Raw genomic sequence first — 12,674 nt, forward strand, 5'->3', positions numbered from 1 at the left:
GGAATAAAAGTATAAAACAGTTAAAAATAAGAATAAAAACAAGAGAAATAGAAAATAATTAAAATAGTGCATATATAATATAGTGCAATCAGTTCGGACGCAGCATAGTGCTCATTCAGTAAATGCATAGCTAAACAGATGTGTTTTGAGTCTGGATTTGAATGTGGCTACTGTTGGAGCACATCTGATCTCTTCTGGAAGCTGGTTCCAGCTGCGACTGGCATAATAGCTAAAAGCTGACTCTCCTTGCTTTGAGTGAACCCTTGGTATTTCTAGCTGATGTGATCCTAATGATCTGAGTGATCTGATAGGTTTGTATTCAATGAGCATATCAGCAATGTATTGAGGTCCTAGTCCAATGAGTGATTTATATACCATTAATAATACTTTAAAATCAATCCTAAATGTAACTGGTAGCCAGTGTAGAGACCTGAGGACTGGTGTGATATGTTCATATTTTCTGGTTCTGCTCAGAATCCTGGCAGCAGCGTTCTGAATGAGCTGGAGCTGTCTAATGGTCTTTTTGGGAAGGCCAGTGAGGAGGCCATTACAATAATCCACCCTGCTGGTGATAAAAGCATGCACAAGTTTCTCTAAGTCTTGTCTGGAAACAAAGCATCTAATTCTTGCGATATTTTTGAGATGATAGTATGCTGATTTAGTTATTGCTTTGACATGACTGCTGAAACTAAGGTCAGACTCCAGAATCACACCAAGATTCCTGACTTGATTTTTAGTTGTTTGACCCCTAGCGTCAAGGTATGCATTCACCTTGAGAACTTCATCTTTGTTTCCAAACGCAATTACTTCAGTTTTATCTTTGTTTAACTGAAGAAAGTTTTGGCACATTTTTTAGTAAAAAAAATGTGCCAAATGTGGAAAGTTTTTAGTAAAATTTAGAACCATATTTTTGTGAAAGATTTGTATTTTTTAAATCTACATTAATACTGTTAATTTTTGTTAAATTGCATTTTATAACATCCATAGGATTACCAAAGGTAGTGCCTATTTGTGGAGAATACCAGCAGCTTGTTGTAGCTACATCAGATTTAACCACAATCTTGTTCATAGATGCACACAATTCAACCATATTACGTTGCTTTGTTGCAGACGCACAAGTGCAACTACAATATACTTTTTTGACAGTAACTAGCAGATTGTATTTATATTATGTTTTGCCCCTTTAAGTGGCCACATGAATAAAATATGTGTGTGCTGTGAGTTGTTGAGAAAAGCTTTTCTCTACAGGACAGTTACAGGAGACTGTGGCACAAATAGGCAGCCTTCAATTGAAAATTCACTTCAATTCATCAATAATCCAATCACTTACACCTCAGGGAGTAGATGTATTTGACTGCGACAGGCTGTACTGTACAGTATGCAGATTTTCAGTCTGCCTAGGCGTGTGTACAGGCACGTGTGAGTGGATGTATGCCTTCTCATGTTATCCTCTCTATTGGGTTACTGTGCGGGTAAGCTGCTTTTCAGGCGGGTAGATAGAGGTGATGGATGGAAGAGGGAGGGGGAGTGGGGATGAGAGAGTTGAATAGATGGATGGACAGCACAGTTAATGGGTTGGCTTGGGCAGGGTGGCCTGCTGTGGTTATGCAATTCTTAAATCACTCACATGATGAATTGAGAAAAAGAGGAGACAAAGACAGAGAAATGATGCATGTTATTCAATTCCTACTTTCTCTTTTAATCAGTTTGATGGGTTTCATTGGCGTATGATGGCACATTTTTTCTGGTATTATTATAGTGACACAAACCAATAAATGAGCAGGCACTGTGGACGTATTAGTTTATGGATCTCTGTATATGGGATCTAAAGGAGTCTATCTTCATATAGAAAAGAAGGATTTATAAAAATACACATCTGTGTCATCTCTGTCCTCTGAATAAGTCTGCTTCTTGTTGAAGGTCAGTGAAGACTTCATGCCTCAACCTCATCACATCTGTCTCTGTTTCTTTCTCTCTCTCTTTCTTCTCTTTATTTTTTACGGGCATGAAAGCACCTGCCTGGAATGTTTCCTATTCAAGGCTGCATGTTTGTGCATGTCTTGTTTTGGTCTATAGAAGATAAGTGTTAAAAATAAAATGTTTCAGATAAAAGAAACTAATTGCTTCTTTAGAACCTTTGATCAGACACGCCATACAGTACCATCATATTTACATGCACACTCATTTAAATTGTTCACATGATACCAAATATCAAGCAACAACTTTAAATTAATTTAATTCAATGGTATTTTTTCTGTGAATAATTAAGAATTATTGCAGTATTCACTGTGATTGATTTATGTTTTCTAATTTTATTTAGCTTTGCATGTCAATGAGTGTGTGCTTTTTGCATACTGCATGCATTTTTAAAACAAGGAAGTGCCCAGTCCAAAACAACCTTTGGTTAGCCTTTAACTGAATGCCCAATAAACACCCAGGGCTCGACTGTTTGCTTGTGATAAGACAAAGGCGTTTGTGTGGCATTGCCTTATTCATAGAGGATTTGTTCAGGCCAAGGCTAATTTGTTTACTGTTTAGCACATTTAGCCAATTTCTCTTGAGAATGACACGTCTTACCTCACTCTGTCATTGTGTTGAATTTCCCAGCATCCTTCACTCCATGTTTACTATCTTGGCACTGACTGCATCTTTATTTCCTTTTCATATGCATATGGAGAGGCTGGCATCCGTCACCCGTGTTTCTCTGCCATGATATAACTGTGAAATTGTCCATTTGGCCCAAGTGGGAATTTTAGGTGTGAGGAGACTGCGTGTGGAAAGTGCTTGCATGAGAGCAGAATTTCATCCATCAAAATGCTATTAAAATAAATTGTGCAAATGTGAGTTTTTAGCACCGTGTCATTTAAGGTCTGGAAAAAATGTTAGGGCAATCTGACATGCAGTATATTTTGAAATAATTTATTTTAAAGGTCACATAATTTTTTGGCTTTTCATGATAACTGAGGTCTAGGGGCTATGTAAGTACCATATAAATTTCAAAACAGTCATTTAACAGTCAAATGCACACAGCCTGCTTGAAGTAGCTGTGAAGTAAAACGCTTCTTTTTTACTTCCGTAAAATCGTGATGTCACAAATACACAGTCTCCGCCTTCAGTCTCCTCCCTGAGCACTGTCCACTGTCCACCGCCCCATCCCCTTTTTTGCCAAACAACCCCCAAGGGATATTGCATACCGGCTATGGGCCAGTGTAATTATAGGTGATTGTAGATTCCGTTCAGATCTGTATGTGTTGTTAGTATATACGCGCAAATGCATGATGTTGCTTAGTGGTTCTCAAACTTTTTCAGCTTGTGGCCCCCCTTGTGTACGGCACATTCCTTTGCGGCCCCCCAAAGAAATGTTATGCCAAAAAACTGTTTTAAAACTTACAATTTTAATTACACAAAACATATTAAAGGGGCCATGGCATGAAAATCTGACTTTTTCCATGTTTAAGTGCTATGATTGGGTCCCCAGTGCTTCTATCAACCTAGAAAATGTGAAAAAGATCAACCCAGTAACTTAATTTTGATAAACCATTCTCTACAAGCTAATGAAAAAATAGGTAGTTGAAATTTGGCTCTCCTTATGATGTCATAAGGAGCTCTTATTATAATAATACCGCCCCTTAATCTGCACTATCCAACCACAGCACTGCCATTTAGTGCAAAGAAAAGCACAATTGAGTTTTCATTGCAACAAACCACCAGCATTGTGATCAGTGTTTTGAATTTTATCAGCGTATTTGCATTTTAAAGGACACACCCAAAACGGCACATTTTTGCACACACCTACAAAGTGGCAATTTTAACATGCAATAACAAATTATCTATATGGTATTTTGAGCTAAAACTTCACATATGTGCTCTGGGGACACCAAAGATTTATTTGACATCTTAAAAAAGTATTGTGCCATGGCCCCTTTAAATTATACAACATAGTGCTGTTGGTATTTTTTTTTTAGGTTTAATTACACAAAATTCATGATAAATTAATATTTTATAAAATGTCATAAAACTGGGGCCCCCCTGGCACCATCTCACGGCCCCCAGTTTGAGAACCACTAGTATAGAGGTGGACAGTAGTGTAGTATTTTTACTTACTACTTCAGTCATCTTTCAAGTATATCTACTTTATTAGCGTTTTCTTTGGAAAGCATACTTTCACATATAGTGCATTCTAAAGCATAATATCGTATTTTTTTAATATACACTACATTTCATAAATACAAGTTGTTGTTTTACATTTAATACTTAAATGCAATAAAAATTTAGTACTTTCTTAGTTTTACATAATTTTTTAAATGTAATTATTAATGTAAGTATTAAATTAAATTGAATTAAATGTAGTTAAATAAAAATGTATGATACCATGCTTTTGAATGAATGAAAAGATTTCCATAGAAAAACACTCTAATCAAGTAAAGATACTTAAAAAATGTACTTGATCAGAGTAAAAATACTTCCTCTGGTTGCTTATCTGAGGGTCTAGCCCTGTAGTAGACGTCGGAGTGACCTTATGACTCCCTTAAACATTATTTGGTTTTCTCTTGTTCCGCATATCTTAGTTTATCTGGCATGTCTTTTTTAGTAGGGATGAAGCAATAGTTAACTTTTTCTGCACTTCACTTTTTTATGAAGTACAAAGTGATAAGATAAACTGCATTATAATTTTGTAATCATATAAACATCCCTTGCGTGGTGTGTGAAGTCCACTGTGCAATGCAGAAGATAACATTTGTGTGTTTGGTTAGCGTATGTGAAAGAATGTACTTGTCCAAACATGCACGCTCACGTGGACGTGCCTTAGTTATTGCCACATATAGGCTACATACAGGTCATTAGCATGTAATTGTTTAGCTTACATATATTTTATTTTAGCATGTATTAGCCCATACTGCAATGATAAAGTGTTTATAAAGTTTAAAAGATTGTTATCCAATTTAATTAGTTGGGAGACAACAACCTGAACTCCCTGTTAATAACAGATTTTATCTGCATCAGCTAAATGGAAGATCAAATGAGATGTTGCACTGGAGTAAAATTAAGTAAACAGAAAGTTGAAGTGCTATTAAGTTTAGTGCTGTTAATGGGAGCGCTATCTGTTTAAATGGGGCGTGTGACTGAGGAGGTGTGTTATCAGCTATCCCATGGGAAGTTTCCTATCTAATGGAGAGGTACGGAGGCCAGAGATTGCACAGAATTCCCTAAACACTCAATGAAGTGTGAATTCAGATCTAAATCGGAGCAATTCGCAAACATTATTAGGTTTGCTCGACTTCATGAAGTCGACTGATGGAGCGGAGTTGCCTCTCATTCACTGTAAGAGTAAGTGACACTGTTCGTCCTTTATTATTGTCGTTTCAACTTTGCTTTTGATGGCCGGATCATAATTATCTTTGCTTGCCTGTTTTATTGTTTAAGCTCTGAGGGATTTTAAGAAAGAATGTATTTAGTTTTTTTTCTAGCACATACTATAAAGCAGGAATAAGAGAAGTGTGGCTTTATAAACTGTTTATAGGTCACATACATCATATTAAAAATTTCAAGAATTACTTCTGGGTACTGCGAGTCATCTTCACCACTTGATGTCTCTTTTCTTATGCCAAAATATTTTGAATCAATATTTCGTGTCCAATTATGTATTTATGCGGCCATGTAATAAGTGGGATAATGTTGGTATCACAAAAATAACCCCCTTCGGGGTGATACAAGATCAACACGTTGGGGTTTAATTTGCAACTTGGAAACTGCTGTCCTTTTCTGTATATTCCACAAATGTGCACTTTCACATAAGCTTAGAGGTAAATGTTCAACTGTTAAAGGTCCAGTGTGTATATTTTTAGCTAATTGAATTTGAATTATGTGAATTGCAACCAACGCTTTGTAGAAGTTTATCCATTTAGAGCTACTGCAGAAACCTGCGGTGTATGTATAGATAAAAATGGCTAATTTTAAAGTAATAAAAACAATACAGTTTATTTTGTAAGGTCTTTATACACCACTGAAAATATAGTTATGTACATTATATTGCATTTCTGTCATATCATTCTAAAAGTTACACAAGGCGCCTTTATCTGATTTAGCCCTTGCTTTATGAATCCTTGCAAGCTGTAAACATATAACACAGACAGGGACAGAGAGAGAGAGAAAGATAGTTAGGTACAGTACAGGTGTGGCACAAAACAATTGATGTCCCTATTAGATGACATAAATACATGGGTTAGATTATCAAATGTTCTTTTTCATCTTTAGTAAATGTGATGATTGCAACTGCTTCACTCCGATCATTGTGGGCTGCTGTTTTTTAGGGCTAAAATTGAACCTGTCGGCTAGTTGCTATGGAGACACTTACCTTTTCATAGTTGCGGACCATTCAAGAGTAGAGCCAAACCCAGGCACCAAAGGTACATTTATCTGCGTGCTCTATCGAAATGAGAGTGCAGCCATGACACTGAACCTTCAGACTGATCAATTAATCATACACTGAAAAAAATGATTCATTGAATTTAATCAATTTTTTTAAGGTAAGTGGTTGCAATCAATTTATTTAAGCTACATTTAAACAAAAAAGATTAGTAACGTAAAATAAAATATAAAACTTTTGTTTAAATGTAGCTTAAATAAATTGATTGCAACCACTTACCTTAAAAAAATTGATTAAATTCAATGAATCATTTTTTTCAGTGTATACTACATTAATTCACTTTGTGATTAATTAATAAAATGTGACGTGCATTCTTTATAGGCAAGCAGAATCAGAGAAGTTACTTGTTATACATTTAGCTCATCTTTTCCTAGATGAATATGTTCAGTACATTTTTTTTTGACAATAATATGTTCCCTTTCAGTTGGTCACCGTTCCCTCCTTCAGGGAACGAGGGTTACGTTTTTTGGACATGATAGAATGATAATCAGAATGTAAAATTTTGTAAAAAAGAAAAAAAGAAAAGAATTGTGTGCATTTAAAGGGATAGTTCACAGTTAATCATTTTCTCATCCTTATGCTGTTCTAAACCTGTATATATTTATTTTTTTCTGATGAACACAAAAGAAGATAAATGATGGTAAGCACACAGCTGATTTTAAACATAGACTTCCATAGCAGGAAAACAAATATTATGGAAGTATTGTGATAAATGATGAAGAAGATATTGACGGTACCCATTGAATTTCATTGACTATAAGTCAATGGTTACAATTAGCTGTGTGCTTACCATCATTTATGAAAATATTTTCTTCATCATTTGTCACAATACTTTCATAATATTATTTTCTTACTATGAAAGTCAGTGGATACAATGAGCTGTGTGTTTACATCATTTATCAAAATTTCTTATTTTGTGTTCATCAGAAAAAAAAAATTCATACATGTTGATGAGAAAATAATGACAAAATGTTTTATTAATTATCCTTTTAATAGTAAAAATAATCTTTAAAAAAATCAAATTACAGATGTCCAAATTTTATGATTTTTTAATGATAAAGAATAAGTTTGCTATTATATTCCAACTATGGCTGTAAATAATAATGTAAACAGCATATCATATTTTTCTGGTACGCACTTTTTTCATAGTTTGGCTGGTACTGCAACTTATAGTCAGGCGCGACTTGTAAGTAAGTATGAATTAATTTAGACATATATGAACCAAGAGACAACACCATCTACAGCCGTTAGAGTCCGCTATATGCTGCTCCTGTATTTATGTAATTCAATGAATTCAGTGATGTGGAATGACGAGCCTGTGAACTTGATGCTCATTGGCTTGTTCTCTTCATTTAGCCTATTCAGCCTTCCAGGTATGTTCTGTATGCTATTGTGTATCGTGATTAATAACTGATAATGTTACGTTAATGTACGGACATCTATTCAGCCTGCTGTTCTGTGTGCTATTGTTTAATTGAATAACTTGCCTTTCCAGATTAAATGTCTGTTCTTCGACTTGGATTTTGTGAAATAAATTCTAAATAAATGCAACGTGTAATCCATTGTGACTTATATATGTTTTTTTGTATTCATGACACATTTTTGATTGATGCGACTTATACTCCGTAGTCCAATGCTGTACTTGAAAAATATTGTATTTATGTATACATCCATGCATTCGTGTTATAGGCTTAACTGGTTAGTATTAGTAACTACTGCATTATCACAGTTATCAGTACCCACACATGCCCATCAGTTATGTGTCTTCGTACAGTGATGTGTATGTGTGTCTGTAAAGTGACATTTTGATTTCCAGCCACCACGCTTAATGTGTTTGCGCGTCTGTGACCTTAACGTTTCTTTTCTGTGTGAGCTCCACACACCCACTCTCCATGCATTTGAAAAGAGACTGTGATGTGCGCTCTAAAAGGGCTGAATTGTGTGTGTCAAACAGTGTATGTAGACCTTTGGTGGCCTGTGTGCATGTCCCAGCACATCTTCCTGTTTTTCTTTCTCCTCCTGTTTCTCTCATGTTGGTGGTCAAGGTCAGCTTGCTTTGTGAACTCTTGTATTTTGTAATAGGTTGTTCTGCTCTTGCTAAGGTCACTGTGACAGTAAGGGAAGAGATGAAGCATTTATTGATGGATGGAAATGGGCTTGGGTTAAAAACACACACGTTATTTTTTTTAAACATATTTCATGTTCTGCTGAACCTTTTTAAATTCAAGACTACTTCAAGAAACTTCACTAACATACTTTAAATTAGAGATGGGTCTTAGTGGATTTTCTTGACACAGATCTGTCTAAACCTGCCTTCAGTGAAGGATCAACTAGGCTTCATAGTTGGATCAAGCTTGAGCAATTTGTAATTCGTACGACTACATTTGTATGTTTTAGTACATGTTCATGCTTTTACCCCTGTGACCTTGGGGTTAGAGGTAGGGTTACATACGTTTTTGTGCTATTCACTTTGTACAAATTCATACGAATTAGCCAACTCGTAAAATATGTTTGAATTCCTGTGAGATGAGGCTGTTTTATGTGTTCGTATAGTATAGTATGGTATACTGAGCAGCGTTGTATCTCAAACAGTCTCTGATACTGTATGATTAATTGTCTAATTTCATCTTCTGATATGTGTACACTTCATTACAGTACAATCTGACAAGGCTGGTCAGGCTTTTGATCAAAACTTTTTTACTCTCAATGGTAATATGACAACAAATTCCCATCTGTTGTAATGGGCTATTAATCTTTTTTTTTTTTTTTTAAAAACATGACAGCAAAAGTTAAGCATGTCTGCTTCTCTCTCTAGCTTTTTCTTATATCAAAAGTTACATATTGATTTTTAAGCCTGTTATTGCTGGGTGACCTCATTGCAGCAGATGTTTGTTGTTTTGCCACGGGTTGCTATATTTCACTCCCTGACTTTGACGCAGATTTTAATTGGATAGTCGGCACTTTCTGTACTTTGCGATGTATCATGGACTGACTGAGAGAAATGCTGTAACATTACCCGGGATGGTTTGCAGATGAAACTCACAGACTGTATTCGAAAAGACAGGAGCTGTCTACACCTTCAAGTAATGACTAAAAAGCCACTGACCGTTAATATGAAATATTTAGAAATTAAAATTACCTGGTCATGCTGTATTTGATATTTTGGCATGTGAAGGCACACTAAAGAAAGATGTGTAAATGTGTATAGAAAGCATTGAAATGAACTCCACTGATTTATTTAAAGGGGGGGTGCATGATTAAGGCTATGTCCACACGAAGCCGGTGCATTCCCTATCCGATCATTTTTTTTCCTTGCTCTAAAAAAATAATCCGTAAACACGAAACCACTGAAACAGACTGAAAGCGGTGTAGTATATATGCCGGACCAGTATGGGGCGCTGTAATTCTGCCACAGATATACACTAAACACGGAGAAGAAGACTTTGAGCATGCGCATAACCAACGTATGGTGTTGTCCATTATCGCTTGTTGGTCACCACAATTGCACAGAAGCAATAGATTTTGCTGTAACAAAGCTAGTAGGCTTTAGTAGCTTCTGTAGCACGAACACAATCACGTAGTCCGCTGTTATTGTTGTTGCTGTTACGTGTGACGCTTCCGACACGTGATGTGATGACGTTTTCGCTTCACAAAATATACGGATTGGCTGTACAGACGAAACCGCAAGGGTGTCGGTTTCAGATTCAGTCTCCCAAAACGCCGGATCCGTGTGGATGAAACGGCAATACGATAACAAATTTATACGTATACAGTGATACGCGTCTCCGTGTGGACAGCCCCTAAAAAACACTTTGGAAAAGGGAGTCGGGCCGACAACCAAAACACTGGGTTGCGTAGGCTTTGTGTGTGGCGGGCCTATCAAAAGAAGGTCCAGATTCTATTGGGGTAGGGGCGTGTTTGTTTAGGTGATTTCAAATGTCAACATTGGCTTTCAGAGATCATGCACCCCGCATTTAACTGAATGAAATCTGATGAAATTGCATAAAGATGCAAAAAATGTATGTACCATAAGTCAGCAATGGCAAATATTAATAGTTGTGTTCAAAAACCTATTGAGCTGCTCACATATGCAGCATTTAAAGGCATAGGTGTGCATCTGATGAGAAAACTGATCCAAAGTTTAGACATTTTATCTTTCCTGCCCTGAAGGTAACTCATTACTTTATTTATTGCTTCCTATGCTAAACCTTCCAAATCGGTTATTTTTGTAGCTTATGACAGTTTATATTCTGTCTTAGATGGCAGCTGCCTCCTTTTTTTAAACATAGCTATTGTTGCACATCATTATTTTTTGCATTTGCAACCATTTCAGCTGCATTCCCTGCTTTAGGATGTTAATGTCTCTCTACTTGTGCCGGTTTAAAACTTGATTTATAGAGCATTCAAAAACATCTTTCCTCTTTCTTATTCTTTCACACCGTCACTGAATTTAAGAGAGCCACTTGCAATCTCATAGCCAGATTGACATCCTAATGGCATCACAGCACTCGTCTTTTCATGTTTATTTTCAAGCATCTCACTGGAGCATGTTTGGCTCATTTCATCGCTTTATTTTTGTCCTCCAGTGAAAAGAATGGGTCTGAGTGGAAAAGACGAACAGAATGGAGGGATGGAGTGTGACTAGTGTCTGGTGCAATGTCTAAAATATTTCCAGAGACACAGATCCAGAGCCCTGTGAAGACTGGAAGTGTGTGCATGGGGGAGAAGCAGGGGAGGGTTCTGAAAAAAATAAAAGAAATAGAGGGAAAACATGGCACATACATTTGGGATTCAAGGACAAATGCATAAGTTGCTTTGCAACAGGCAGAATGTGCATGTCAGTAAATATATTGGGGGTGTGCTGTTCACAGTTCAGTATTTATGTAAATACCTCGCCGTCCCAAATTCACACACATACACAAACATGCTCACTATCCTTGCTTGGAAATGCACTGACATGAAAGAGCTTGTAGCACATGCCATTACCCATGCACACCGCATCGGCGAGCACATTAACATTATACTAACAGGCTAAAATACAGTCTTTCTTTGACACACGCCGTGAATGCAGTTGGTGGGAATGTATTATCATTCATACTGTGTCGTTCATCGCCTTCAATGCTGACATTAACACTCGTTCTGCTAGACCGATGTGGCGGTTAACCTTCTAGAGACACGCGACGGGTGGGTAGGTAAGTGTGTTTGCATGTGTTTGGGTACTGCGTACATATGCTTTATAGTTTTCACTCGAAATGGTTTTTAATCAGACACAGCTACAAGAAAACACACACACATTCCTTCAAGGGTACACCTCTGCGTTGTCTGAACAAGTCCTTTTTCTTGCTTGGCCTCACCTGTAATTTCCAGAATGCACCTTTCTTTGAGCTCTGATTTGCCCACTGGAAACTGCTTATTTTTGGGTGTCCTTATAAAGTACGATTTAAGATTAAGATTTCATGTATTGCACACATGCATGCAGACATGATTTAACTAAACCCGCATTACTAATATTTTTGTTGGCAGAATTTGGTAAACGCCATGCCATTTTTTCAGCAAAGTCCTCTTAGTGCACAGATGTACCGAGCCCCTAAGGTGACATTGGAGTAAAAAAAATCTAAAGTTAAGTTTCATGTGCTCACGTGAAACTTTTTATGTGTTCACGCGAAACCTTCATGTGCATAATTTTTTTACTAATTGCAGTAGTTTCACATGCGCACGCAATAGTTTCACGTGCGCACGCAATAGTTTCATGTGCGCACGCAATAGTTTCACGTGCGCACGCAAAACTAAATTTTACCCATTTTTTTACCCATTTAAAGGTGCAGTGTGTAAATTTTTGAAGGATCTTTTGACAGAAATGCTATATTATATATTATCAGTGGTGTATAAAGACCTTTCATAATGAACCGTTATGTGTTTATTACCTTATAATGAGATGTTTTTATCTACATACACCGAGGGTCCCCTTACATGGAAGTCGCCATTTTGTGCCGCCATTATCCTACAGAAGACCTTAATGGACAATTTTTTTTACTAAGTTGTCTCTGACGATGGCATGTTTGTCCGGTGGCGGCTACTGTAGCTTCTCTATGCGTTTCAAAAGCAAGGGGTGAGCAGTGGACTATGCCGTTGGTTGCAATTCGCAACCTCACCACTAGATGCCGCTAAAATTTACACACTGCACCTTTAAAGGAGGTTTACCAAATATATAAGGATATTGACCAAATTTTTGAGCCCTTTACCTTTA

At 36.7% G+C, this 12,674-nt stretch overlaps 1 protein-coding gene across 5 annotated transcripts in view; it reads left to right on the top strand.

Annotated features, from left to right (window-relative positions):
- The window catches only part of dab2ipb (DAB2 interacting protein b), a 118,805-nt gene that overhangs the window by 52,306 nt on the left and 53,825 nt on the right, over positions 1-12,674 (top strand). The window contains exon 1 of one of the 5 annotated variants that reach the window (XM_055199610.2): positions 5,176-5,328. The exons of the other annotated variants lie outside the window; for them this stretch is intronic. The gene's annotated coding sequence lies outside the window, so the exon portion shown is untranslated. Of the gene's footprint in view, positions 1-5,175; positions 5,329-12,674 lie in introns of those variants that run through there. 5 annotated transcript variants of the gene reach the window in all.

This window comes from Misgurnus anguillicaudatus, chromosome 22 (assembly GCF_027580225.2).
Source record: "Misgurnus anguillicaudatus chromosome 22, ASM2758022v2, whole genome shotgun sequence".
Classification (NCBI taxonomy): Eukaryota; Metazoa; Chordata; class Actinopteri; order Cypriniformes; family Cobitidae; genus Misgurnus; species Misgurnus anguillicaudatus.